Below are 17,388 nucleotides of genomic sequence, written 5' to 3' on the forward strand. Positions count from 1 at the left end.
GTGAAGAAGCTTTCATCCTATTGGTCAAAAACGTCTTCAACAGCAGATATGACGTCATCATCATTACAATACTGGTTCCCAGCCGAGTGTCTTTTCATTTTGGGAACAAACAATAGTCAGATGGGGTTAAATCTGGAGAATAGGGAGATTGATCAACCAGGTCAAAGCCACAGTCACCCACGACAGTCATTGAAAGCAAGGACTTGCATGCTGGAGAATTGTCTTAATGAAACAAAATCTCTTTCGCCAGTTCTCCTGAGCGTTTGGTCTTGATAACCTTTCGTAACTGCCTCAGCAAGTTGGCATAGTACTCTCCATTGATGGTGTGGCCCATTTGAAAATAGTCAATAAGCGCAATTTTCTTTTGCCTCCTAAAAACCAGAAGCCTTCACCTTCCGTCATATGAAACGATCTTGGCCTTCTTTGGAACATGTGGGGAGGGGTGTTTCCACTGATTGTGTCTTTTTCTCTGGCTCAAAGTGATGAACCCAACACTCATCCTAGTTTAGGAAACGTTTAAGGAAACCAGCTAGATCTGCCTCAAACAACGTCAGATTTTCCTGTGATGTTATCAGCCTGGTGCGCTTTTGATATAGGCAGCCACCGAGTAGAAACCTTCATCATTGTGCAGAATATTCTCAATTCTCTCACAGAATATGCTAATAGCATTGGCTTCTTGATCTATAGTCAATCGCCTGTCATCCATCACCGTATGGTAAACACTATCAATGCTTTCCTCGGTGATGGTAGTTGCAGGACGCCAAGACGCAGGGTCATCTTCAAGACTTTCTCTTCTCCTCCTAAATTCAGTTGCCCACTTTTGTACTGTTGATAAAGCTGGAGCGTCATCCCCTAATCTAGCAAGTATATCAGCATGAATGTCGTTGGGGGCTAAATCATTTTTCTGTAGATAATTCATAAAACCACGATGCCAAATTTTGTCAATTTTCAAGGGAAGTCGCTATTAGCTACTTTTGAAGTCTTCTTTGAACAGTCAGATAGTTTACCCGGAAATAAACAATGCAGTTATTAAAACTAAGTTAAAACTAAAGTGTACAATATTTCACGGCTCTAGCGTCACTATTTCATAGTCAGCCTATTAATTTTTCAGCCCACTCTCCTAAATCTATTGTTGCAACGACCATCCTGAAATACAACAAATTCTGTTTCGACATTTCAACACAGTAGTTCATAGCAAGAATCTTGCAAGCCAAATATATAAACGAAATATTTCTCTGTCTTATTTAGTTTCGTCTGTCTTATTTCTACTTTATCGTTCATCTTGTTTATACTGTTGCCTATCGTTTCTTATATCCCACTTTAATGGACCACCAAATGTGTGCGAGTGTGTGTGTGGCTTATATACCACCACTTATCCGGGTGAAAGATCTCGGTCGAAGACCGCTTGAACAATTGCTACGGGCATTTTTTCGGACTGAGACGAATAGCTTTCCAATATTCGATACTTCGTTTGAACTAGCGTTCAAATTTTACCCGCGATTGCTATCATCGATCTCTTAGTACAGTTCTAAGTGAAGATGTTGCCAAGATTATCGAGATAATCGGATTTGGGAAGAATAGGAATGATCTTCAGTTCTGAGCTTTTCCTTGATCTTTTTTGTTGATGTGCGAATACAGATGTGGAAGTGTCAAAAACATAACCAGATCAATTTATCTTTTATTTGTTTCAGTTATTGAACTGCGGCCATGCTCATCTACTATCTTGAAAGTTTTAGTCAAATAAATCGACTCCAGTACTTGAGCTTTTTTTATTAATATGCAGAAAAATAGTTAAAGTAGCCCTGTTATATAATCTACTAAATAATTTATTCAAACACACATACGTACTCGTACATATACATATATATATATATATATATATATATTTATAACGGGAAGCTTTATGAAAATAGACAAAAGACGAAGGCAGGTTTACGGAAATAAACAAAAGACGAAGGCAGGTGGAATACAAACAAACAATTGTATTAGTATGGCGCTCAGGAAATATAAATAAAACAAGTCTTTAACGTTTCGAGCCTACGCTCTTCAACAGAAAGATACACAGAGAAAAAACACAGAAAGAAGGAGAGAAAAAAATGCGTGCAGAGGCTAGCGAATATATATATATATTGGTAAAACGGTAAGATAACAAAAGAAAGAAAGAGACCTCAATATTATGTAAATAGAGGAAATTATCTGTAAATTAATATGTGACAATTATTCAATAGCCAAGATAAAACTCTGAGTTTCGGATGCCGAAGTAGAAATCCACAACACCATCTCTTCGGTTATCTGATGGCCAGATAACCGAAGAGATGGTGTTGTGGATTTCCACTTCAGCATCCGAAACTCAGAGTTTTATCTTGGCTATTGAATAATTGTCACATATTAATTTACAGATATATATATATATATATATATATATATATATATATATATATATATATATATATGTTATATGTTATTTGTCCAAAACTATGTGTATGCGTGGGTATACGTATATATTAATACATCCACAATATTAGTACTATTTTGTTAAGCGCATCTAGTGAACAGTATGAACTGTGACTAAATGTGTATCACTCCGATATACAGTTTGTAAACATGCCACATAAATAAACACGTAGAATCATAATAACGCCTTCAATGAGTTGCTTATTGTCTCAACACAATCCAAAAGAATACATAAAATGATGGTAGAGATAGATACTTAATCGAAAACTGTGCCTTTACAACAAAACAAGAACACAACAAGTCTGAAATTTAACAAACTGAATATCGCTTCGTCTTCGGACACACACACGAGGATCCAAAATGGCGGTCCCCGTCGCCGGACAAATGAATCTATATCCGACCATGAGCTGGGACGCCGATGATATCGTGGAAGTGTTCAAGAAATTCAAACAGAAAAGTCAACTGGCTTTCAAAAAGCTTCCTGAAAAGTACAACCGCCGATGAAAAGGTAAGCTACATCCTTTTATGGACGGGAGAGAAGGGTTTAGACCTATTCAATAGTTGGAACACGTCAGAATCGGATTGCAGGAATCCAGACACACTTTTAGAGAAATTTGAAAAGTATCTGGAGCTCAGATCAAACCATAGAATTCATAGGTACGAATTCCAAGGCCTGAAACAAGACCCACAAGAAACGATTAGCAACTTCCTGTCCAGACTAAAAAATGTTGCTAAGAAATGCAGATTCAAAGACAAGGACGAAAGAATTGTTGATCAACTCATGTGGGAGTGTGCTCATAAAAAAAGTCCAGAAATCCCTCATAGGTAAGGACGCTCTCCAATTGATAAAAGCAGTTGACACTGCAAAAGCATTCGAAGCCACTGCCAAACAAATGGCCTCACTTACTTTGCAAACAAACACAATAGGCAGCAGTGTAGATATTGTATCTAGACATAGGATGAAACATATCCACAAATAGGGAACATACCAGTACTGTGGTATAGAGCATGAGTTCAATGACCGGAGGAAATGTCCCGCATTCGGTACACACTGCAAAGCATGTGGAAAGCCCTACCACTGAAAAAAATGTGTAGACTACCAAAATCTCACAAATACAAGCCTTAATTTTCAAAGAGGAGCGGAAAGAGAAGACAAAGAGATGTACATGCCCAACAACAGGAAGAAAATACCTCAGAGGAGGAATTGTTGGCAGTCGGTACAATAAACATACATGAGATGGGAAGTGATAACCGAAAAAAAGAAACATGAGGCATACACAACAATACAAATAAATGGTGTAAGGAAATACACATAAATGGTGTAAGGAAATTGAAAGAGATGTTGAAACTTCCCCTCTGCGAGTTTATTTTTTTCAACAGCAAAGGGAGCTATTTTTTCGGAGAAAAAAGCTAACAAAAGCCCCTTTATTCTATCTTCCCACATAGCGTCCACATAAACTAACAACGAATGCTGCACAAAGTTAAATTGGTATGGAGCTTCCTGAAAGATACGTATAGCTTTCGCTAGTGAAAGCAAAACTCTTATTTAAAGCTTGATTCTTTGGGACGAATCATATGTGAGTGTTTAAAAAAGGTTAGAATGACGATGCTAAAACCTATTTGAAACAATGGACAGCAGTCGAAATATCATAATAGCTGGGTAAAGAAGCATCCTTAAAATGAAACAACTAACAATGGTGAAAAAAAAGGTATCAACAATCAGAAGAGAGGGAAGGGAGCATCACCTTTCAAGTAACTCAAAATAGGTAAAGGTAAGCTTGCCAAAGTTTAATGCAGTTTCAAAATGTAGATTAAGATAGTTTGGTATTGGATATTCATCACGTATAGTTTTCCTAGTCAACTGAATCACCGTCGTAAGTGGACAGCAGAAATATATACTCTCTCTTTACTCTTTTACTTGTTTCAGTCATTTGACTGCGGCCATGCTGGAGCACCGCCTTTAGTCGATCAAATCGACCCCGGGACTTATTCTTTGTAAGCCCAGTACTTATTCTATCGGTCTCTTTTGCCGAACCGCTAAGTGACGGGGACGTAAACACACCAGCATCGGTTGTCAAGCAATGCTAGGGGGACAAGCACAGACACACAAACACACACACACATACATATATATATATATATATTATATATATATATATATATATATATATAATATATATATAATATATATATATATATACATATATACGACAGGCTTCTTTCAGTTCCGTCTACCAAATCCACTCACGAGGCATTGGTCGGCCCGGGGCTATAGCAGAAGACACTTGCCCAAGATGCCCGCAACCATGTGGCTGGTTAGCAAGCTACTTACCACACAGCCACTCCTTTCACTTTTATAAAAAGATTAAAAAGAAAATGAGGGCAAAAAGCATTCGTTTTTTCACAATGAAAAATCGTTTCGTAGTAGCCGGAATTTCGCGACAAAATGTATGTTTATTAAGCACAACAGCCTGCAGTGCATGTCGCTGGGCATTAAAAGCCAATCGCACAAACTTAGACGGGTTCTAGGCCTCCTTGAATCGATAAAAAAATCACTTTTTGCCAAAGCAACCACATATTTATAGCTTGCGAATTTTAACCATCGCGAGTCTCATCCTCACCACGCATTTAGTATCCCTGCCAATTTTCATCTCGATCCTAGCCCCGGTTTGTCCGCCGTTAACCGTCACAGCAAATGTGCATACGATTTTCGTCCAAGGACTGTTTTATAGATATAGATAATAAATTACACACATATGTTGCCCATATTTTCATTCGATGTAGTTCACGAACTTGTATAATATACTGAATTTCAATAGGAAGTATTTCAAAAGCGCCAACTGTGACAGTTCCAAATATTGATAAAGGAAAATGTAAAAAGAGTGAATTAAAAATCAATCAAGGCATACGTTTGAGTCTAGACTACATATATTGTTTGTACCTAAACATATATTGATATATTGCTCCCCCCCCGCCCCGAATTAAATCATTCTAAACCTGTAAAAACATATATGCATTGACACCATCACCATGACTCCAAAAGAAGCTGGTTGTAATAAACTCGCAGGAGTGGCTGTGTGGTAAGTATAGGCGTAGGAGTGGCTGTGTGGTAAGTAGCTTGCTTACCAACCACATGGTTCCGGGTTCAGTCCCGCTGCGTGGCACCTTGAGCAAGTGTCTTCTACTATAGCCTCGGACCGACCTTGTGAGAGCATTTGGTAGACGGAAACTGAAAGAAGCCCGTCGTATATATATCTGTATCTGTGTGTGTGTAAGTGTATGTATATGTTTGTGTGTCTATGTTTGTCCCCCCAACATCGCATGACAACCGATGCTGGTGTGTTTATGTCCCCGTCACTTAGCGGTTCGGCAAGAGAGACCGATAGAATAAGTACTAGGCTTACAAAGAATAAGTCCTGGGGTCGATTTGCTCGACTAAAGGCGGTGCTCCAGCATGGCTGCAGTCAAATGACTGAAACAAATAAAAAGAAAAAAATATATTTGACAAAACATGAGGTGCTATAAGCGAAGCGGAAATGTCATAAGCTTCCAGCAAAATCTTTCTAGAAGTGACTTTTCTACATCAAAGTTCCCTACGTTTTCGCGTATAAAAATCTAATCGCAAAAATGGAGCTATAACTGTAAATACTCAAAATTCACCCAGAATTTATTTCCATACAACGTCTACAAAAAGGGCCCGATAAATATAAGATCACAGCAATAGTATGTACAAATCTCTCTATATATAAAGCTGAAGGTATCTGTGTATGGCAGGTTTGGTAGCCTTCAACTAACACTAACTCCTCCGAGACCCTGCGGCGCAAGTTGACCAAAATTGAGAGTATGATAGAAGAAGGCTTACTCTTCCTTCCATAGAAGAAAAAATTCAAATCTGACCATGTTAACACCAAAAATTATTTACATCAAAAAGGTGCTTTTTTTCTATGAAAATCCCTATTTTTTACGATTTTTTGACTGCTGTGTCGCCATTTTTCGGTGTATTTCAACCAGAAAAATGTTCACTTAAAGAGACAAGATACATAATGCAAAATTTTTACTTTTCAAAAATTCCAATTCTAAGGGGTCGAAACAAACCCGAGCAACGCCGGGCGATACTGCTAGTATAGAATACAAAGAGAATAAAGCTCAAAATCAATCAAGACCTACATGTTGAAGACAAAAGTTAAAAATCAAGAAAAGCATGATATTCAATCAATAATTGTGAACATTTGAACTTCTGATAAAAATGTCCGTCCATGACCTGGATTTCCATTTCATTTAAAACCTTGTTAATTGCACTTATCTCTAATCCCGCTGGAAAAGAAACTGACATCACGTCATCTCATATCTTTTCCCTGTGGGATCTTGCATCCAATGAAAATAAATCGATATTCAATAATTCAAACGCTAAGAAACTCTCTTTTCTTAACACTCGTGACATTATGACGAAACATAAATCAATATTTATTTTTCTTTTGATGCTAATGCACTGTAATAACAAAAAAGGGAACACTATAACATTCTATTTAACTTCCTTTTAAAAAAAGACACAAATACGCTGGTTAATGGAAGAGAACCGACATTAAATCTATATAATAATCTGTTTGTTCGTTCGCCCGTGGTACATTTGTTTGTTAGAGAGGTGGGGGTGATGTGAGTGAGAAGTGGAGTAAGAGTGAGAGGGAGTGAAGAAAAAGAGAGGAAGAAGTAACGAAAGGTGACATATTAACACACTTAGGCCAAATGGTCACGTGGTCAGCTGAAGGTAGAGGCGAAGAACGAAAGAAAAGACGACGAGAGAAAAAGAGGGAGAAAGAAGTGTTAAGGACGTGCGGTAAGGTAAGGAAGGAATGCTTATTACGTGGTTAAAAAGTTAGCTGAAGGGAAAGGTAGATAGGGAGATGTGAACAGGGGAGGTAGTTATATTGAGAGAGGGAAAGAAAGAGAGAGAGAGAGAGAAAGAGAAAGAGAGAGAGAAATATAGAGAGAGAGAAAGAGAAAGAGAGAGAGAGAGAGAAAGAGAGAGAGCGAGCAGTGGTGGGGGTTATGTGTTGATAATGAAAAGCATTTTTTTATCGAACTAATTTTTTTATAACGATCATCACATACGCGCAAGTGCAATCATTTGTCGCCAGCTCGCTTTAAAAATTGATTTTATAGATTATGATATTTGTTTATAAGAATTAATTTAGCGTAAACTCTGAATTCAAAAGAAAAATAATTGCAAGCTGCCCTAGAAAGGATGCGCAGATATACAGCATGGATCAGAGAGGAACAGTGAGAAGATATAATAGAAATGGGTAAAAGACAACACAGACTAAGACGTGAGGAAATGAATGCAGACAAACCTCAAGAATATTTAAAGAAAGCTAAACTGCATATTATAAAAATGTAAATCATCCTTTCTTTCCTAAGTAGGTCCTCTGAATGTTTTCAATTCCATGGAATTTCCACGGTTCCCACTAGCCATTATTATTAGCATTATCACATTCCAAACACTGGAGCTTTGGATTCTCTTATATCAGTATTACCTGTTAAATTCTTCCCCAAGTCTTCCTTGAACTGCAATCAGACTTGGTGTAGTAAAAACACAGTTTTATTTCTACTAAAAATACGAAGACGATATTTCAAACGAGCGAGTAAAATATAGAGCAAGAATTCTAAAGATATCTACAAAAGTGAAAATGGAACTTGAGAAAATCCTGTCCCTGAACTTACAACAGCAAGTGGTTATGCTGTGATGTGGGAATGACTCGGTCAACACAAGTCGATGGGTAACTTTTAGATTGAGAGAGAGGATCAACTGAATCCGTACGGATGTAATCTTTAATGGTAGGCCTGCTGACATTAGAAACAGCAGCATATCTGTCATGAAACTTTAACCATTGTTTCTGTTTAAAAGCTCGTTAACAATCAGAATTAACGGATATTTTTCTTTTGAACGGCAGATGTCAACACAATTTCTAGTTAACTAAACACTTTTAAACTTCGTATACTGGTAGAATGTGTTTATAAAACATCATTTTCTCTTGGTTTTATTGAGAAAATTCTATAGTTTGTAAGATATTTCGTCTGAAAATCCGAGCATTTCGGCAATTTTAACCAATTAATTACCTCCATTCAACTAAATTCATTTGCTGCGTCTAAAACTGAGACAACATCCTGTAACGAACTCTAAATCTCCCCCCTAACCCTAACCCTATTTTTTTTTCTTAATTGTTACATTAATTTAATTCCATTGCTTTAGTTTTTTTTACACGCGTATCAATTAAATTAATTTAACAATTAAGAAAAAAAATTTAGGGTTAGGGTTAGGGTTAGTTACAGGATGTTGTCTCAGTTTTAGACGCAGCAAATGATTTTAGCTCAAAAGAGAGCATAGGATTGGTTAAAATTCGAAAAATTAAGCTACGTTAAACAAACAAATTACAATTTTCTCAAGAAAGCCAAAAGAAAAAAATGTTTTATTTTGACACATTCTACCAGTATACGAAGTTTTAAAGTGTTTAGTTAACTAGAAATTGTCTGCCGTTCAAAAGGAAAAGATCCGAATTAACAAGTCCGCGAGAGCGAACAACGTCACTTTTGAAGAAGATTTTTTCGGGTGTCTTATAGTCGAGAGAAATCAAGGACATCATAAAAAGTGTACATCTTTGTGATTTGTTCTTTTGTCTTATTGACTGATTTGGGGAAAATGTCAAAGGGAGTTTCCTTATTCTTGGACTACAACTGATAGTATTTTCGTTGGGTTTTTTTTCTCTCTCTTAAATTTGATTGAGATGTGATGTGGAATTGTTGATCCTGCTAAATTTCTTTCTATAACTTTCTATAACAGGCGCGGGAGTTGCTGTGTGGTAAGTAGCTTGCTTACCAACCACATGGTTCCGGGTTCAGTTCCACTGCAGGGCACTTTGGGCAAGTGTCTTCTACTATAGACTTGGGCCGACCAATGCCTTGTGAGTGGATTTGGTAGCGGAAACTGAAAGAAGCCCGTCGTGTATATGTATATATATGTATGTGTGTGTTTGTGTTTGTCCCCCCCCCCAACATCGCTTGACAACCGATGCTGGTGTGTTTATGTCCCTGTAACTTAGCGGTTCGGCAAAAGAGACCGATAGAATAAGTACTAGGCTTACAAAGAATATGTCCTGGGGTCGATTTGCTCGACTAAATGGAGTGCTCCAGCATGGCCGCAGTCAAATGACTGAAACAAGTTAAAGAGTAACTTTGTCCTTATGCTAATGATAAAAAGATGGTCGATGTAAAGCTAAGAAATTGTTTGCCTATTCGGTTATGACAGGGTGTGAGTAAACTAAACGGAATGTGTGTGTGTGTGTGCGAGTGTGTGTGTGTGTGTGTGTGTGTGTGTGTGTGTGTGTGTAATATATGGGTATCCATATCTGTCAGTATGGCCTGCAGCTGATATAACGTTTCTGCGATAAGAACAATATCATCTACTAATCAGAGGTGTGTTTGCAGTTCACTTTTTGACACCTTATTTCCAGTCAGAGTCTCTAATGACCGTTTCGAGAAATGCAGTGAAGATTGTCGGAGAGTTAGTACCTCTTTTGACGCATCCCAACTGGTTCTCATATCGGTACCGGGCGTTGTGAGTGTTTATTGAGCGGAAACACCTAAAGCTCCACGAGGCTCCGGCAGGGGATGGTGGTGATCCCTGCTGTACTCTTTCACCACAACTTTCTCTCATTCTTACTTCCTGTTTCTGTTGTACCTGTATTTCAAGGGGCCAGCCTTGTCACTCTCTGTGTCACGCTGAATATTCTCGAGAACTACGTTAAGGGTGCACGTGTCTGTGGAGTGCTCAGCCACTTACACGTTAATTTCACGAGCAGGCTGTTCCGTTGATTCGGATCAACCGGAACCCTCATCGTCGTAACCGACGGAGTGCTTCCACCATCCACCACTCATATCGGTGGAGAAAGCTGAGTTAAATCGGTGAAACATCACGAGTTCGACTTCTTAAGAAGTTATATTCGTATGTATTGTGTCTGCATTCATCTTGCTGCTCTCGAAGGTCTTTCTGCAGTCTATGAAGGTGATACAAAGAAGCAACTTATACCCTTCCACTCGTTCAAGAATCAGAATGAATATATAGTATATCATGCTGTAGTTCTTCCGAAAACCTTCTAATTCCTTTGGTTGTTGGTAGAGAGTTCAATACTACGACCTTTGTAAATAGCTTTAATAATAATGTTCTGATTATAATATGATTTGATTAGAGTTCAAAATGGAGCAATATTCTTATATTTTTCATTTTCACTCTTTTAATAAAGCAAGACTGTAATTCTTAGATCTTTTCGGTTTGAACGGCAGTTTTTTCTAGCGGTGTCATATGAAATTGTCACCCATAAATATGACCCTAGTATCGATCTATTGTATTTCAATCTGTTTTAGGGTTAGAATTAGTTAGGGTTAGGGTTAGGGTTGGGGTCAGGGTTAGGGGTAGGGGAAGGGTATCTTTTTTCCTTCACACATGTAAATATCCCCATTCTGTTTCTTAAACGAGGGACATATTCATACGGCACAGAATGTTTTTTACCTCAATAGACGCCAGTGATTGGTTGAAATTGCAGAAATTGAAGAAAAAACAACAAATATCTTACAAACTATAGAATTTTCTCAATAAAGCCAAGAGAAAAAGATGTTTTATAAACACATTCTACCAGTATACGAAGTTTAAAATTTTTTAGTTACCTAGAAATTATATTAAAAACTGCCGTTCAAACCGAAAAGATCCTAATTCTTCTTTCAAATATCAAATTACAACGTAGAACAAGGATTTCCTCTATTCCTTAACAATTTTGTTATTGTACCATCTTATTCTCAGGTTTTATCTCACCCTCCCGTCAGCATTAAAGCGTTCCCAAAGTAGGTGTCACTTCTTCCAACGTTTGTAACAGTGCACACATTCACGCGCGCGCGCACACACACAATACACAGATTCATTCATTCATTCATTCATTCATTCATTCATTTATTTGTTTGTTTATAATTCAACAAAGAAGTAAAAGCTTCGCATACTTTACTGTGATACAGTGATAAAGTTTTCAAAGTATTCTCTCTTTGTGTTTTTTTAACATAAATCTCCTTGCATGAAACCTCTTAACCTTATATATATATATATATATATATATATATATATATATATTGAACTCTTCGTAAAAACTGTCCCTTTCGTTTTCACTTTATTTTTTTTCATATTTTTCTCATATATTATATTTTTTTTACATTCATTTCATACTTTCCACGCTCCTACACGCATTTTTTTCTCTCCTTGTTTTTTTTCTGTGTATCTTTCTGTCGAAGAGCGTAGGCTCGAAACGTAAAAGACTTTTTCTATTCCTGAGCGCCATACTAATACATTTGTTTGTTTGTACTCCACCTGCCTTCGTCTTTTGTTTATTTTCGTAAACTTTCCCTGTATATATATATATATATATATATATATATAATATATATATATTATATATATATATATATATATGAGCAAAACTTCCGTCTACCAAATCCACTCACAAGGCATTGGTCGGCCCGGGGCTATAGCAGAAGACACTTGCCCAAGACGCCACGCAGTGGGACTGAGCCCAGTACAAGGCCAATGGACGGTGCTGAGTTGTCAAACATTTAAACCAAATTTTCTCAAAACAACTTATCCGACCGTCCCATAGGTCTCCCCTTTGAGGAAAACTGATTTAACCTAAATTTGAGACACCAGCAAAAGAAGAAATAAAGATAGACTTTTTTTCTATTCCAAGAAAAAACGATTTTACAAATGCACGTTCCCACGGCTTTATCGATTGCATACTCACCTGGGATCGATTTTTGTAATTTTTGCAAGACTTATACATGCCCTGATACCGTCGGTATCTATATATCAAATTTGAGCGCAATCGGATGGAGGATGCCCGAGATCCTAGAAGACACACGCATAGACAGACAGAACGGATTTTATAAAATAGATATATGACTAAGGGTACAAGATAGTACCAGCGTTGCTACAAATAGGAGTCGAAAAATACTAAACAAGCCACAATAACACTGAAAATTTGACAAGCTTACGAAATCGAGAACCAAGTAAAAAGTCACCCAAATGAATTTATAGATATACCCTGGTACTAGTATGTACCCTTAATTATAAATTTATAACTTTACCTTTTTGGTCTTAATGCTTGACAGCCACTTATATTATTACTATTATTATCATTATTATTTATTAATAATAATATCTTTATTTTCTCTTTTCTCTTTCTCTTTTACTTGTTTCAGTCATTTGACTGCAGCCATGCTGGAGCACCGCCTTTAGTCGAGCAAATCGACCCCAGGACTTATTCTTTGTAAGCCTAGTACTTATTCTATCGGTCTCTTTTGCCGAACCGCTAAGTTACGGGGACATAAACACACCAGCATCGGTTGTCATGCGATGTTGGGGGGACAAACATAGACACACAAACATATACATACACTTACACACACACAGATACAGATATATATACGACGGGCTTCTTTCAGTTTCCGTCTACCAAATCCACTCACAAGGCTTTGATCGGCCCGAGGCTATCGTAGAAGACACTTACCCAATGTGCCACGCAGTGGGACTGAACCCGGAACCATGTGGTTGGTAAGCAAGCTACTTACTGCACAGCCACTCCTGCGCCTGTATAATTATACACTTATGTATAATTATACACTTCTTTAATTATACTTTATAATTATACACTTAAATTTGGCGCTACTCTTTCAACGATTTCGACAAGCATGACGAAGCGGGTATTAGTTTAACCCCAAGCAGCGAAACCCACTGAAGAGAACTAAGAGTAATAAATATCTTAGAGTTCGAAATCACGTGATATGGGAATATCTGTAAATTCATTTGCGTCTTTCCCCAGCAATGGTAGGTTCACTTCTTCCTTGCTCCTCGATTTTACCATGGAGTTTCAATGTAAATGGATGCAAATGGAGTTTCAATGTAATAATCTTTAAATCGCTATATGTTGTATGTAAAGGCGGCGAGCTGGCAGAAGCGTTAGCATGCCTGGCGAAATGCGTAACCGTATTTTGTCTGTTCTGAGTTCAAATTCCGCCGAGGTCGACTTTGCCTTTTATCCTTTCGGGGTCGATAAATTAAGTACCAGTTACGCACTGGAGCCGATATAACCGACTTAATCCGTTTGTCTGTCCTTGTTTGTCCTCTCTGTGTTTATCCCCTTGTGGGTAGTAAAGAAATAGCTATATGTCGTATGTATTGAAGTCTCCCTTTAATAATGGTTTCTAATTTTGGCACAAGGCCAGCAATTTCGGAGTAGAGGTTAAGTCGATTACATCGACCCCAGCGCTCAACTGGTACTTATTTTATCGACTCCGAAATGAGGAAAGGCAAAATCGACCTCGGCGGTATTTGAACTCAGAACGTAGAATTGCCGAAATGCCGCTAAGCATTTCATTTTTCCTGTGCGATAACGATTCTGCCAATTCGCCGCCTTAAGTTTGCCTTTAGTGTTGGTTTCAAAGTCGTTTTGAGTTCAAATTTCGCTGAGGTCGACTTCGCCTTTCATCCTTTCGGGATCGATAAAATAAGTACCAGTTGAGCACTGGAGTGGATGCAATCGATTTAACCTTGATGTTGCTGGCCTTGCGCCAAAATTTGAAACCAATACTGGTTTCAGGTTATTTTATCGGCTCCAAAAGAAAGAAAGACGGAGTAGACTCCGGCAGCGCTGGAACTCAGAACTTAAAGTTGGTGAAATGCTTCTAAACATTTTTTCCAGGGCCGTAACGATTCTTCCAGCCCGCTGACTTAAGTCTCCCTTAATTCTTTCTACTATAGGCACAAGTCCTGAAATTTTGGCGAAGTGGGTAAGTCGATTACATCGACCCAGTGCACAACTGTAACTTATTTTATCGAACCCGAAAGGATGAAAGACAAGGTCGACCTCGGCGGCATTGGATCTTAGAATGTAAAGATGGTGAAATTCCGCTAAACATTTTTTTTTTCCAGAACGGTAACGATTCTTCCAGCTCGTTGACTGAGGTTTCCCTTCAATAATAATGTTCCTATTATATCATGATGTAGTTAGTTATATATTTTGGCGGAACGGTTCTTTACATATGTTTATCATATTAATGTTCTGTATTGCTTTTTTTTTTTTTTTTTTTAGTTTTCTTCAAATTTTTAAAAAACTTTTTATTCATTTGTTGAATGTTTATATATCCCAGTATGTCGCTCTCTGTGTTCAAGTATTGTTTGTAGTTCCTGTGTACTGCGTCGCCAAACTAGTACGTGTCATAAAGCCTTCATTGTGATTTGGTTTGCATTAACGAGATATATTTGTTTACTACCCACAAGGGGCTAAACATAGAGGGGACAAACAAGGACAGACAAAGGAATTAAGTCGATTACATCGACTCCAGTGCGAAACTGGTACTTAATTTATCGACCCCGAAAGGATGAAAGGCAAAGTCGACCTCGGCGGAATTTGAACTCAGAGCGTAACGGCAGACGAAATACGGCTACGCATTTCGCCCGGTGTGCTAACGTGTCTGCCAGCTCGCCGCCTTTGCATTAACGAGATAAGGATTTGAGAGCATGCTAGTCTTTTAGATGTATGTGTGTGTGTGTGTGAGAGAGAGAGAGAGAGAGAGAGAGAGAGAGAGAGTGTGTGTGTGTGTGTGTGTGGGTGTGTCTGTGTGTGTGTGTGTGTGTGCGCGCGCGCACATGTAGTGGGATCAAAATTTAAATTACACACTTGATGTTATTTATATTCAGAATGTGAGGGCGCGTGGCTTAGTGGTTAGGGCATTCGGCTCATGATCGTAAGGTTGTGAGTTCGATTCCCAGCAACGCGTTGTGTCCTTGAGCAAGACACTTTATTTCACGTTGCTCCAGTCCACTCAGCTGGCAAAAATGAGTTGTACTTGTATTTCAAAGGGTCAGCCTTGTCACTCTCTGTGTCACGCTGATTATCTCCGAGAACTACGTTAAGGGTACACGTGCCTGTGGAATGCTCAGCCATTTGCACGTTAATTTCACGAGCAAGCTGTTCCGCTGATCGTATCAGCTGGGACCCTCGTCGTCGTAACTGGCGGAGTCTTTTTTTTTAGATATTCAGAATATCTTATATCCCCGTTTTGCTCATATTTTTTTCTTTTACGATGTTTAAACGATGAACAATGACGAACTTGGCTTTAGCTTTTGCTTAGGTTTTTTTTATACCCTATGCTTTGTGCTGTTTCGTTATTTTTATTTTTATTATTTTTTTTTTTTTGACTTTGTATAATGTGCAGCAAGATTATTGTTAGAACTAGGTACATTATATTAAAGACTCCGCCGGTTACGACGACGAGGGTCCCAGCTGATACGATCAACAGAACAGCTTGCTCGTGAAATTAACGTGCAAATGGCTGAGCATTCCACAGACACGTGTACCCTTAACGTAGTTCTCGGGGATAATCAGCGTGACACAGAGAGTGACAAGGCTGACCCTTTGAAATACAAGTACAACTCATTTTTGCCAGCTGAGTGGACTGGAGCAACGTGAAATAAAGTGTCTTGCTCAAGAACACAACGCGTCGCCGGGAATCGAACTCACAACCTTACGATCATGAGCCGAATGCCCTAACCACTAAGCCACGCGCCCTCACGGTACATTATATGAACATAATGCAGTTCCTTTTCAACCAAATTACTTTTAGAATTCAATATTTCAATATGGTTTGCTCATTTTTACGTCAGAACGGATTAGTTTGCGAAGAGATCTGTCTGTTAGATCTATCTAAACGAACAATCGCTCAGTGGTGTTCTCGCTCGCTCTTATAAACAGAATATTATTAATAATTCTTGGTACAAGGCCAGCAATTTCGGGGAAGAGTAAGTCAATTATATCGACCCCCCGGTGATCAACTTGTTCTTATTTTATCGATTCCGAAAAGGTGAAAGGGAAAGTCGATTTCGGCAGTAGAAGAATATTACTAATATTCTTTTCTACTCTAGACACAAGGCCCGAAATTTTGTGGGAGGGGGCCAGTCGATTAGATCGACTCCAGTATGCATGTGGTACTTAATTTATTGACTTCGAAAGGATGAAAAGCAAAGTCGACCTCGGCGGAATTTGAACTCAGAACGTAGCGGCAGACGAAATACCTATTTCTATCTCTTTACTACCCACAAGGAGCTAAACACAGAGAGGATAAAGAAGAACAAACAAACGGATTAAGTCGATTACATCGACCCCAGAACGTAACTGCTACTTAATTTATCGACCCCGAAAGAATGAAAGGCAAAGTCGACCTCGGCAGAATTTGAACTCAGAACATAACGGCAGACGAAATACCTATTTCTAAACTACCCACAAGGAGCTAAACACAGAGAGGACAAACAAACAAGGACAGACAAACGGATTAAGTCGATTATATCGACCCCAGTGTGTAACTGGTACTTTATTTATCGACCCCGAAAGGGATCGCACTGGGGTCGATATAATCGACTTAATCCGTCTGTCTGTCCTCGTTTGTCTCCTCTGTGTTTAGTCCCTTGTGGGTAGTAAAGAAATAGGTATTTCGTCTGTCTTTATGTTCTGAGTTCAAATTTCGCCGAGGTCGACTTTGCGTTTCATCCTTTCGGGGGCGATAAATTAAGTACCAGTTGCCTACTCGGGTCGATCTAATCGACTGTTCCCCTCCCCAAAAATTTCGGGCCTTGTGCCTGGAGTGAAAAGAATAATCAGCAATCTCTATATAATATAAAAGGCAGTTTGTCTGTCTGTGTGTCTGTCAGGTTGTACCCTCACCCTGACCACGGCTTTCAACCGATTCTGATGAAACTTGACACACACATAGCCCAATGTCATAATTCAAAACTAACGCCGCGAAAATGTTGAAAAGTTCCTCCAGTTCTGAAAAAAATGGATAAATTCGACA

General features: G+C 38.5%; 1 protein-coding gene across 1 annotated transcript in view; it reads right to left on the bottom strand.

Moving 5' to 3' along the window:
* LOC118765487 overlaps positions 1-2,595 on the bottom strand; it is a 26,727-nt gene extending 24,132 nt beyond the window's left edge. Inside the window, exon 1 of the mRNA XM_036507715.1 lies at positions 2,584-2,595. The gene's annotated coding sequence lies outside the window, so the exon portion shown is untranslated. The remainder of the gene's footprint in view (positions 1-2,583) is intronic.
* Between the last annotated feature and the right edge of the window lie 14,793 nt (positions 2,596-17,388).

The sequence above is a fragment of the Octopus sinensis genome, linkage group LG11, assembly GCF_006345805.1.
Source record: "Octopus sinensis linkage group LG11, ASM634580v1, whole genome shotgun sequence".
NCBI lineage: Eukaryota > Metazoa > Mollusca > Cephalopoda > Octopoda > Octopodidae > Octopus > Octopus sinensis.